The sequence below is a fragment of the Pelmatolapia mariae genome, linkage group LG3_W (assembly GCF_036321145.2).
Source record: "Pelmatolapia mariae isolate MD_Pm_ZW linkage group LG3_W, Pm_UMD_F_2, whole genome shotgun sequence".
Taxonomy (NCBI): Eukaryota; Metazoa; Chordata; class Actinopteri; order Cichliformes; family Cichlidae; genus Pelmatolapia; species Pelmatolapia mariae.
The window spans coordinates 66522978-66536012 of record NC_086229.1 but is presented as its reverse complement, the minus strand read 5'-3'; the positions used below and the strand labels follow the sequence as shown (position 1 = coordinate 66536012).

At 39.2% G+C, this 13035-nt stretch overlaps 1 long non-coding RNA gene across 1 annotated transcript; it reads right to left on the bottom strand.

Moving 5' to 3' along the window:
• Positions 1-5853: 5853 nt before the first annotated feature.
• On the bottom strand, positions 5854-12748 carry LOC134624745 (uncharacterized). Its single transcript, XR_010093642.1, has 3 exons — positions 12624-12748; positions 12232-12349; positions 5854-6991 (listed from the first exon to the last, which is right to left on the bottom strand). It is a non-coding gene; the product is annotated as an uncharacterized LOC134624745 (long non-coding RNA).
• Between the last annotated feature and the right edge of the window lie 287 nt (positions 12749-13035).

Sequence of the window (13035 nt, the reverse complement as noted above, 5' to 3'; positions counted from 1 at the left end):
AGGAGCAGTGGATTATTGGTAAGGGTGACTTTATGTGTTTAGTTACTTACTTAAGTGGAAGTACTGTGGAATGTTTTACCTTGCATACATAGATCTGACAGTACAGGATCTGAGGTAACTGTTTACAAGATGTTATAATCTATCCAAAGGTTCTTTGCAATTTTACATTGATAAACATTATCCTTAACATATTTGACCCGCACTAAGTACTATGGCCATCATACTGCCATTTAGAATTGTTTAAATAACTTGTGTCTTAAGTCATTCCATCACACAGAAATTTAAAAAAAAACCCCACATGGTTCACTTTTATACCACAAAATATTAGAAATGTAAGTCGTTCATAACAACCTGAAAGGTTGGGAGTTTAAAATGCAAACCAATGGACGCAGCAGAAGACTATAATGTCACAGAGCACACGGTGTCTATTATTGTGTAGACATTTATAAATCAGAGCTTAATTTCTTAAGAAATAAACAGGTGGAGTGATCTTTATCAAAAGTATAAGTTGCATCTGTGGCTAAAACATTGTACCCCAAAAACTTAAAAATCTACTGTGTGTGAGGCTGTGTAAGTAAAGCTTGCCCTTCACACCCGCGTGTAACAAACCATTTGTTGGGGGTTGTGGATTTGACACCTCAGCATTGTGAAAGTGGGGAAACATGTTTGTGGCTGAGCATAATATTTCTGCTTACAACTTAGAATCTTAGTTCTAAATGAAATTCAAATGTTTTTTGTTTTTTTAAGTGTGGCTAATGTGTTATTTGACTTCTAAGGCATACACACACACACACACACACACGCACACACACACACACACACACACACACAAGAACAACAACAACACAGAGAAGAAGAGGGGTAGTTTAACTATGCATCATAAAAAACGCAATCATGCATCTTCCAACTGTATCTTTCTGTTCTGGCTTTAGAATCATTGGTTGTTTACTGATCCGTACTTTGGGAGTCATACTGTTGTGATACTGGGGAGAAAAGGGTAAGGTTTGATAGACTAAACCGTTACACACAAAACTTCAAAACTCAAAGAGTGTGTGAGACTGCTAGCTGTGTGGTTCAGCAATAAACTTATCTACAAATGTGTTAGTAAAGAGTGATGTGTACTTCTGTCCCATTAAGCAACGGTTTAACAAATTTCACTGCAAACTATAAAAGGAATCTGAATTTTAATAGAACATAGTAGTGATGGATTAAGTGCAGGAAACACTAGTATAAGGTGTCTATGGAACAAATCTCCTTCAGCATTCAAAATGACCAAAGTGAGGACTACAGGCGTTTCTCTCAGTTGGTTGTGTTTAGGGAAAAAGCAGCTAAATACACTGAGACTGCTCCACATTGTTAGCAAGTTAACTCTGGATGTCTGTGGGTTTGTCAAACTTGGAGTGAACAAAAGCAGAAAAACACTGAAAGATGCAGACGGTGAAATTCTGGTTTATTTCATGAACACAATGAAACATTTTACAGTTCACAGAGCAAAGTAGCATACATGATAAATAGATACACATATCACGACCTGTGAGAAGTAAAACTCGTCGTCTTACCACATGTTATATTCTGTAAACTTAAAATAAACCACAGAAATTAGAGTTTACTGTTTTAAAGTCATCTATTAAAAACATGGGTCAGCATTACTGAAGTGACACTTTAACGATGCTTCATATCACCATGTTTATGATGATAAAACATGTTCTCTCATTAGTAGATGTCTGCACTGTCGCTTGTCATGAAAATGTCCAGAGCCTGGGTTCAGCTTCCTCTTCAATCACCATTGATCATTAATAGGGTCACAAAAGATTTGTCACATTATCCCCATAAACAACATGCTTTTATAGAAGTCATTGTGACACATATATTTAGATTCTTGTTTCACAATGTGCATGAACTCAAAATCTTTAGAGTTTCATATTTATAAAGTATCGCAAATAATACATTTATACCATTGTATGAGCTACACTTCTTGTAAAAACTGTTTGGAAATGTGTTTGAAAAAGCTCCTGCTGTGACCTTCCTTCTGTGAGGGCACACACACACACACTCACACACACACACGCACGCACACACACACACACACACAGAGAGAGAGAGAGAGAGGGGGAGATCATTAATACAAAGGATTGGAGTCGGTTTTGGATTTTCACTTGTTGTTGGCTTTAATATGAACAGTCACATAAAATTCATTCCAATTTTTGCCTTTGCTTCAATTAGGATGTTTCTTTAAATCTACAACACCTTCCTTTTCAAAAAGTTTACTGACATAGTAAAGAAGTAGCTAGGGAACTCAGTAAGTATGAGCAACAATAGCTTAAGGACACTTTCTCCAATAAAGAGGAATTCATCATCTGCGGTTCGTGAAAAAGCGCAATATTAAAAACAATTCAGCAGACCCTCAGAGTGCGGATACAAACTGTTTTCAGCTGTAGAGGTAGAGGTACACTTTATGCACTTATCAAACATACAGTTTAGAGGCTTGCATTAGAGTGCTTTGGTGCTTGGGCATCTTTTATTTAGCACGGTTGTACCATTGTGAATGTAGCTATATAAATAAATACGCTCAAGAGTCTATCGTATGTTTGTCATGCAACTAAAAATTCGAAAATATATTTTTAAATCAGTAACTTTGCAAATTTAGAGGATTTGTTTTCGGACAACATATGTGTCACATTTTACGCAGGGTTTGTATAATCAGTACTGACATACAGACATTTATGCTCTGGGTATAACAGACATGCTTACCGTGTGAAAGGCCCTCTGATGCCTTGGAGCAGAGAAACACGCTGTATTGTTGCTTTTCTCTGTTGTATAAGCAGCGCCCGTAGGTCAGAAACGCTGTGTGCGGGTAGCAAAGTCGGCTCCAACGCACATCCAGGCATCCGTGTGAAAGAAAGGTGTCGCTGCAGCTAGGCTGTCAGGATAGTCAGGCTTTTATTTATATTTGCATTCTGGTGCGTTAAAACTAGCAGCCTCTGTGTCCCGCTTGGATCATCATTCCGAAAATTCAGATATTTAAATAAAATGGTGAAATGGCTAGTGATGAGGAAAAGAATATGTGTTTGTTTTTTTTGTTTTTTTAGAAGTATCACAGTTTATTTCTAAAGGAATACATGTTATTTGTGACACTCTGTTTGAAACTATTAGCCTCTGTGTGTTTCAAAGCGCTAAAGAAAAGTAAAATGCTCCTAACTAGTTAAATTAAAAGTAAAATGCTTGTGCTGATGAACGAAGTGTTATGCTCTCAAGGCTCGTTGTAAAGTAGTGAGGAAAATACAGGGTGTTTGATTAGGGCGTTTTTATATAGGTGGGGACTCTGCATCTCAGTTGTCCTCTGAGATGCAGAGATAAAGGTGTAAACAAAAGGTGAAACCTGTTTGGAGGATGGTCAGTAGAAAGGTGAAAAACCTTTGGTGGCTCCGCTGGACCTCTGACATAAGATAAAGGAGACTGTTTGTATTGAAAACTCCATGTACAGTTGAGATGCTCTTGATAAGGATGACCTCTTCTGCTGACTGTAGGGGTCTAACTGTAACCCCCCCCCCGTCTAACTGTTGCAGAGTTAAGAATCTGAAGTATCAGAGTTTATTTCTAAAGGAATACCTGCTGTTTGTGGTATTCTGTTTGAAAATATTGGCCTCTGGGTGTTTCAGAGCACTAAAGAAAAAGCAAAATGCTCCTAAACTAGTTAAATTAAATGCTGTGTGTGAATATGTGTTTTTAGAAGGTGGAAAAACTTTCTGTTTAAAACTATTAGCCTCTGTGTGTTTCAGAGCACTAAAGAAAAAAGCAAAATACCCCTAGAGGGCTAGTTGCATTAAAGGAACATTGGGGGTTGTTACAGTGAATATGTGTTTTTAGAAGGTGAAAAACTTTCTGTTTAAAACTATTAGCCTCTGTGTGTTTCAGAGCACTAAAGAAAAAAGCAAAATACCCCTAAACTAGTTAAATTAAATCATCTATGTCTAAATAACAGACCTCTGAGACCTATACAATCCTTTTAAAAAGAGTTTAATTAAAAACACATAATGGTTTCATTAAATAAAACGCTATTAAACACATGTAAACTCATACGACCTCTGAACTCACAAGTCCGTTCACGCGCAAAGTCCGTTCACGCGCAAAAAGTCCGTTCACGCGCACACATGAACGCGGAGGGGGATAGGGGAGGGGGGATGCCTGAGGGGTTGGGGGGGGGGGGGGGGGGGGGGGCAAAAAAAGCCACAGGTATAATACTACTTGTAGATCTGATATGATTTTATTACGTTCACCTTAGAAACATACATTTATTTTGTTTGAATTACATGTTTGAGTCCTGTAAATGCAATAACCACCCGATTTCACTTTTTTGAGTTTATCTACTTTTTCTCAGGCAAGCGTGAGCGAGAGTCTACAGCTTTCTTGGGCGAACGTGGCTCAAGAGTTGGGAGTTCACCTTGTAATCGGAAGGTTGCCGGTTCGAGCCTCGGCACGGACAGTCTCGGTCGCTGTGTCCTTGGGCAAGACACTTCACCCATTGCCTACTGGTGGTGGTCAGAAGGCCCGGAGGCTCCAGTGTCCGGCAGCCTCGCCTCTGTCAGTGCGCCCCAGGGTGGCTGTGGCTACAATGTAGTTTGCCATCACCTGTGTGTGGATGGGTGGATGACTGGATATGTAAAGCGCTTTGGGGTCCTTAGGGACTAGTAAAGTGCTATATAACTATAGGCCATTTACCATTCCTACCCCCAAGGACACGTAGTCTAATGCCTTTACTCTCAGGGCCGTGTCCACTTAATACTACATTGTGTAGTTATATGGCATTTTTGTTAATATAAAGCACAACATTGAGGCACTTTAAATAATTCCATCCGTTCCACACAGTGGAAGCAGTCTCAGTTTAGTGGTGATGTTGTAACTATGTTTGCTTAATGCCTCAAATCTGTGGTGTGCAGACAATCACAAACAAAGAATTATTTATCTTTTACTGATTAGGTTTATTATGTGGATATGAACAGAATATGCTCCATCAGGCAGACACATTACACAAAAACAGGCTTTAGTAGCACAGAAGCTAGCTATATGAATGTCACTTCAAAATTCAAAAGAACAAATCAACTTGTAGCTCTTCTCATTAACAAGGTAGTAATTTAATATGCTTGTTTCATATAACAGGTACAAATATGTTAATACAGAAAAACTGTGTACAGCTCAATAACACACCTCATACTCATATCTCATAAACTGCCAGTTATTCAACTCTGTCATTTATCTCCTACCTCTGAAAGGAGCTACTGAGCTTACACAGATCACAGGTTGTAATAATGTCAGGTTAAATGTATAAATGTTCACATTTCAAGGTGATCAACTCTGCAGACATTTAAACAGGAGGCCAGGAAACTTTAACAGCCTCAGGAAACAAAAACAAACACTGAAGAGTAACACGTGTAAAACTATTGATAAACAAACTGATATAAAAAGTAAATAATAAATAATCTTGACGTGTTTAAACTGAAGAGTCTCCTTCATGGAGGAACAAGTTAAGGCTTCATAGATCAGAGGAGGAAACATGTGACTCTGCAGCTCCATGTAAAACATTTCTCTTTGGTTTCATAATAATATCAGATTATTCAGTCACTCGGTTCTAGCTGATAAATGGACCCTGAGCACTTTGTGTTGTGTTTGTGTTGTCAGTCAGTTTCTGTAATTATTGTGTAACATCTAAACATGAGGATCAGTCTGTGAGTCTGACCTTACAAACAGCTGAACCTGAAGATGAAACAAACTCACTGATTCTGATATTGTGACAGAGACAACACTGAACTCATCACTGTGAACAAACTTATTTCTGTTTAAATCAGTGACAAAGAAGATGTTTGTGAAATGAAACTAAATATTTTGTTGTTGAATATCACTGATCTTATTCTCAGATTTATAACTTGTGTTTGTTTGGATGATGAAGTCCTGAATGTTCCACATATAAATAAGGCAAAAGTGTAAATAACACTGTTTAAGAACATAAACTCTTGCACTGAGATGAGCGACTAACCTGGAAGCTAAAACAAACTAATAACTAATACTGATGCACACAAAGCAAACAAATAAACAAAAACAGTAACTTCAAATCACCGACAGCTGACTGATGTCTGTCCTCAGATCATCTTCTGAATGTTCAATAACAATAAATGAAGTCTGGCTCATCAGGAGACTCAGACTCCAGGAGTTCAGCTGTAAAGAACTCACATTTCAAACAGACTGCAATTCAGCAGGAATCTGGTACAGCTCTTGACTCTTTGTTTTTTTCACGTTTTCTGTAGATCAAAAATCCAACAAAAGCAGCAACAAGAAGCAAAGCAGGAACACTCAGACCAACTTTCAGTCCAACAGATCCTGCCTCCTTCCCTCCATCCTCTGTGTCTCCTCCTGTCTGACCTGCAGGTGAGAAACAGGTGTGAGGTGTCAGCTGTCAGGTAGGTGATGAGTGAAGAACAGAACAGAATCCATTTCCTCTTCAAACTGCTGTCAGACATTATCTACTGCACTCTGATCACATCACTCAGACCAGCTGCTTTCTACAAAGTCTCATCAACAACATCTTTAGAAACAAACATCAACAACCAGGAAGCAGCTTCACCTCTGATCACACACACACTCAACTCTACTCACTCACCTGGAGGAACAACATGAAGGTTGGTGCTGTTGATGAGCTTCGGCCTGCCTCCACCTCCGGCAATGACAATACACTCGTATGTTCCAGTGTCATTAATGGTCACATCCTTCAGAATCAAAGACACGTCTCCATCCTTCATCTGTCTGTCCTGCAGATCCACCCGGTTCCTAAAAGATGGATGCTGGTCATCTGTTTCAAATCGCTTATTCTTGTACAAAAGCAAATACTCATCTCCCAGGTCAGCTCTGCTCCATTTTAAAACAATGATGGGATTATTATTTGGAGCTCGACATGTCAGAGTGACGTCCTGTCCAGACTCAGCTGTGATGTTTTTCTTGTCTGAAAGAGGAAACAACACAGAGCAGAGAGGTTAAAGGTCAAAGTACAACTGTTCCCTTCAACATCAGCCAATCAGAGTGAGTACACACACACACACACACACACACACACACACACACACACACACACACACACGCTGATAATAAGTGACCATAATGTGTGAGAGAAAGCAGCCTCTCATTATAAGACACTGTGAGTCTCTGCATGCTGCCTTTATGGAGCTACAGCTGTTTGTATACACTGAACAAAAAGCTTTGTAGCTGTATACTGACTCCTGACACTACAACACATCACACTGACACACACATTACACTTCTTTGTCAAACAGTTCACTGGAGCCCTGGAAGGCCCATGCTGCCATCACACAAGTACTGGGATCATTATTATTAGTTACATTACTTCTGTGTTACTCTATTACCTGGCATGAGCTACATCACCACATAATTATCAGTCAGAAAACTTCAGACTAACCAAGAGTTTAGAATTAGTCTTTATCTGATATCCAGATGTGTATCTGATACATTCACAGCATATTTCTTTCAGTGTTTAATGCTAACGTCTATTTGAAGTGAGACGCTGGAACTGACTGCAGGTCAGATTTGAAAGAAGCCCTCCCACTCTCAGCTTCATACAACAAAAATACTGTTACTCATATAACAACCTTCTCCTCAGCTGATCATTCACACACTCACACACATTCATACATCACTGTTATCTCTGCCTCAGATTATTATTTTATTATTATATAATATATATATTATATTATTACTCTTTCTCAGATTTGCACTCTGATCAACAACAACTCAGGGTTCAGTATCCTGAGGAGAAAGTTCTTGTCATAGGAGACTTTAACATGCAGGCTACAGGAGCCAGTGATCGATCCACTGACCTTCAAACTGATAAATGACCCTCTCTATCTCGTGAGCTATGAATCAGGAATAGCCATGCACCACCCACAGAAAATGGAAAGAGCTCTGAGATGGTTGCAGTGAATGTCAGCAGTAGTAAAAATGTAATACTTGTAATGTGTCGGTCCACCAAAGAAGTCCACCATCACAGGATTAAATGACTACAGGCCTGTCTGCCTGATGTCTGTGGCCATGATGTCCTATGACTCATGTTGAGCCACCTGAAGGACATCAAAGCCTCTGCTGGACACTCTGTAGTTTCCCTACTGGGTAAACATGTCAGCTGAGGATGCATCAGTATTGTAGAGCAGTAAATCCTGCATCACCTCGACCAACCTGGGACATGAGCCAGTATCCTGTATCCAACAAAGTCATCCTAGACATCCTGCAGCAGAAGCTCACCCAACTTACTGTGCCCACCTCCACCTGTCAGAGGACTACCAGCTTCCTCAAGATTCACATCATGCACACAGGTCATCAACAGTGGTCTTCATCAGAGGTGTGCTCTCTTGCCACCGGTCTTCTCTCTCTACACTAATGACCTGAAGAGAACCGTCTGTGAAACTCCTGAAGTTTGCAGATGGCACCACCGTCACTAGTCTCACCAGGAACAATCAAGTTCTCCTAAAGACAGTAGGTGGGCCAGTTGCTTCCAATGATACAGTCAAAGACGGTCAAAATGAGAAACCCCCAACACTCCACTTTCCAGCCTCTAAACAATACAGTATAAACTGCGAATCACTTCAGATTACCAGGCTCCACCTCTTAGAGGAACTAGTCCTTACACATATAAACCATTTTTCATTAGTACCTAGTTGGATCAGCTCAACACTGTATGACTCAGATCGACTTTTTTCCATTAAACTCGAGAACAGCTTAGTAAACAATCATATGATCCCCTATGAGAAAGCACTTTGGTGACAGTGGGAAGGGAAAAACTCCCTTTTAACAGGAAGAAACCTCCAGCAGAACCAGGCTCAGGGAGGGGAACACATGTGCTGTGACCAAGGAGTGGAAGACAGGAATAACTGAGATATATGGAAGGACAGCAATTGACCTATAATGAGCCAAGACAGCTGGCTCAAGAAGTTGCACGTTTGAAGTAAAAGTTTACCTACTGCCAGCTTGAAGGCCTGTGGTACATAGCTGATTATTACAGACAGGTTGATCATATTTAAGATTGAAACATTAATTCATGGTAAAAGTCATTAACCAGGTACTAAAAAGTGCCCGTTATCAGGTACTACCACCCGATGGAAAACTAAAAACCACGCTGAGCCGACTACAGTAGGTAGAAATGGGATAAAGGCTAATATGCTATTCAAGAGAAGGCACAGCAGAGGTTGTTTTTCCTGTGGTAACTCAAGAATTGCAGCGTCTCACAGTAAAATGCAAAAACGTTTCAAAAGAAGAAGAGATTAATGCGACAGCAAATCATTCGTACACTTCCTGTATCGCTAAATCCGTTCACGGACATTCCTGTAAGACTGCGTCATAGAGCAATTTTAGTGGCTACAACTTAACATGCTGCACATATAAGATGGTTTCCCCCAGCAGATAGTTTATATTTCACTTTAATGTGCTGCGTGTAAAAGAATCAGTAAACACTGGCGCTTCCTGCTGTTTTTAAACCGAAACGCTGAACCAGGAAATGTGTCCAGCATCTGTTAACGAGCTGATCTAGAGACAGACACCTTCATGGAAACTCTGGAGTTAAATTCAACATAACTCGTTAAACCATTATTGAAAAAGATCGTCTAAGGTGTGGCATCTGAAGGTGCCACCGGGGGTGCCAGTAACCGAGTCACTCTTTCATCATATTTAGCCCAGAATAAAGTACCGGCCAGTTTAAAACAGCAGCTATACAACATGTTTGACTTTATAATAACTAAATTTAACCTGCACAGACGAAGGCAACCAGACAAGTCCACCAAAACGCGATATATATTTCGGCAGCCATCACAGTTGGAGTAACGGGAAAAGAGGTTTGATCAAGCACTTCCGCATATTATGTGTTGTGATGCATTTCATTGCACTCGGAAGGCTGAGAAAGACCCTTGCGACTCGCTCGCACTGTGAAGGTTTTCATTTACTACTTTGCAAGCTAGAGCCATTCATTGGTCAGTAGCAGAGCGGTGCAATGCTAGCCTTGTTGCAGGTAAAACCATGACTGCAGGTTGTTCATATTAGAGCTTGGTCAGTGCTCTGTGCACCGATTATTTAGCAAGTCTAAAATACACCACAGTGGGAAACAGATTTAAAAGATTTACAGTTTTATTACAGGTACATTCCCCGCCTCCATCTCGGATTGTTAACTTGAGCTTCATGAAGCTGCTCTGACTTTCCCAGTTTGAAATACAGACTGAGGACGTGATCAAACTGAAAATTCCGACTGAGATCTGCTCCTCCAGCTACTCCCTTTCTTCTTCGTCTCGTTCGTAATGGTTGTTGACCAATCAGCTTACGGTACCAATGTTACTTTAGCGTTACCTACTGGAGTGACTGCAGAATAGCAGAAGGAAATTTTCCACGGTAAAGAAAAACAAAATGAAACAAAATGATATGAAAACAAAATATATCACTACCAGTCCTACCAAGAGGTTTGACACACCTTTTCATTTAATATATTTTCTTTACTACTTTCTACATTGTACATACACAACCTTGAGGGATAAAAACTTTAAACAAGAGTCTGTTAAAATGCCTCCTATAAGAGCTGCAAAATCTGCATTGCGTTTAACGGAGTGTGCCAAAAACTTATCCAGAAAAATATGCGCTTTTATATGCGCTATCCTGCGATACTAATCTTTTCCCATGGAGAGAAAAATTACTCCTTCCGTAAATCTGAAGATGCTCTTGCCTTTTTGGACAATTTGAGTTAAATTGAAGTACATCGACAGCAATTAATTGAATATGATTAGTTCTATTATGGCACTTAAATATTATACCCAGCCCATGCTAAGGTGTATTGGAACTGGAAGTTGTACATTTATTAAGGAATGACACAATTGTCCCCTCCCTTCTTATTTGTCTTTTCTTACGGACTTTATAATGTAAAATGAGTTCAACTTAGAAATATAATGAGGTTGGCCGGCTTTTTCGGTGGCATGCGGGAGTTTGGAGGGAAATTTTTGTTTCTCTTTTCTTTTCTTTTTGCCTCTCTGTCAGTGACTCTTGCTCAGTTTCACGAGACCCAGTTTTCTTTTTTGATGGATCGCAGGATCGTTTTTTGGTGGGAAGGCTAGAGGGGTTTTAGGGGTTGTCTTTCTCCTTTTTTTATCATTAATATGCGTGGCTATTGTTTCTGTTGTTTATTTATTTATTTATTTTTTATGTTTGTGTCTATATAATGTATCTAAAATTACCCGCATTCCCTTTTATGGAAACATCTGTTTGCTTATTTGCAATAGCGCACTCCGAGAAATGGCTTCCCACACATCATGTTATAATAGAGGGGGGCAAAATTATAATAACCACAAAAAAAAAGCTGAGCTGATATGACTGATCTTAAAATAATTTCTTTAAATGTTAAAGGGCTTAAAGGGTTAAAAGACAAAAAACTCTTTCATTTTTGAAGAAGGAAAAAACACAAATTGCATATTTATTTAATGTATTAGAAAGATTTGGCTTAGGTGAGGGTTTTATTGCATGGATTAAAACTATCTCCAAACTTCCAGAAGCTTGTGTCATAGCTAATGTTGTACAATCATCAGCATTTCCACTTCAAAGAGGTACGAGGCAAGGCTGTCCCCTGTCCCTGTCTCTCGGCATGTCATAGCCGAGAGACCACTTTATTGGCTTTCTCCAGGTTCGTAAATTTGTTCATTCTAAAATTCCACAGTCTTCAGAAATAGTTATATATGATGATATTGAGACATTTCTTATTAAGCAAAAAGACAGAACTCATTTTATCTCAGCCCTTTACTCTCTCCTATATACTCTCAGTAGCAACACATTGAGCGCTATTCATAAATGGGAGAGAGATCTTACTAATCAATATACCGAAGAGGAGTGGAAAGGAGCCATTAACATGGGTAGTTCCACTTTTACTTGCAACCGCTTGCGAGAAACCCAATACAAAATCATACATCGCCTTTATATAGCTCCTAATGTCTTGCATAAGATTGCATCGCATATTTCCCATTTTTGTAATAAATGTCAAAAAGAAACTGGTACTTTTTTCATTACTTTTGGGAATGTAAATTAATCAAAATATTTTGGAGCTTCATATCTCAAGAACTAAGTAATATTTTCAACAATCTGATTCAAAGGGACCCCGGGTATTTTCTTCTTGGCCTGAAAATTATTTTTAAAGATACAGCAAATACTTACTTTTACTGTTGTTCTTCAGAAAGTCTTGAATCCTCAAACACTCTTCTGATCATCAGGTTGGGAAAAAAATCCATATGAAGATAAAAAGTGTGAGCTTGGTATAATCCATCCGCTTTCCCTGTAAGTCAAAAGGAACCTGATTAAGCTTTGTTCAACACGAGCAATTATAAAAAAAAAAAGTGAAAAAGTGGCTGAACTCAAATCTGTACCATGTAGATGAACCAACTGACTCTTGTTTCGCTTTGACATCCTGTTTTAGAGACGCGTCTCAGGTATGTTTGCTTAGCAAAACCAAAACCAATACATTTGACCACATATGCAATGTGAAAAGGGGTTTTACATTAACAGGAAATGAACATGAATATAAAGCTCTTCTGGAGAACTTTGTCCACCTTTGATTGTCTTTAAGTTGTGTTGGAGCCACAGAGAGCAAATCTTTGTTCTTCATGTAGAACCAGTGAGGCTGTTTGGACTTTCCTATGAAACATCAGTGCAGGAGTCTCTCAGTACATCTGTTTACAGTGAGGACAAAGAAGCAGCAGAAACAGAGAAAACATGGAAAAGACAAGCAGCAGCAAATAGTCTGCAGGGCGAGAGAGCATGCTGCTGCTGCAGCACTTCCTGGAAATCACATGAATGTAATCAGAGTAGAGGAGAGTAACTGAGTGCATTTGATCTTTTTGATTGTATTAATTTTGTCATACTGAAAACAATGACTTCAAGTTCCTGCTTTTAAAGCTGAATCTACAAGCTACTGAGTTATGGGGTGTACTTAATATTTCACACACTACATTTTGGCTTCAT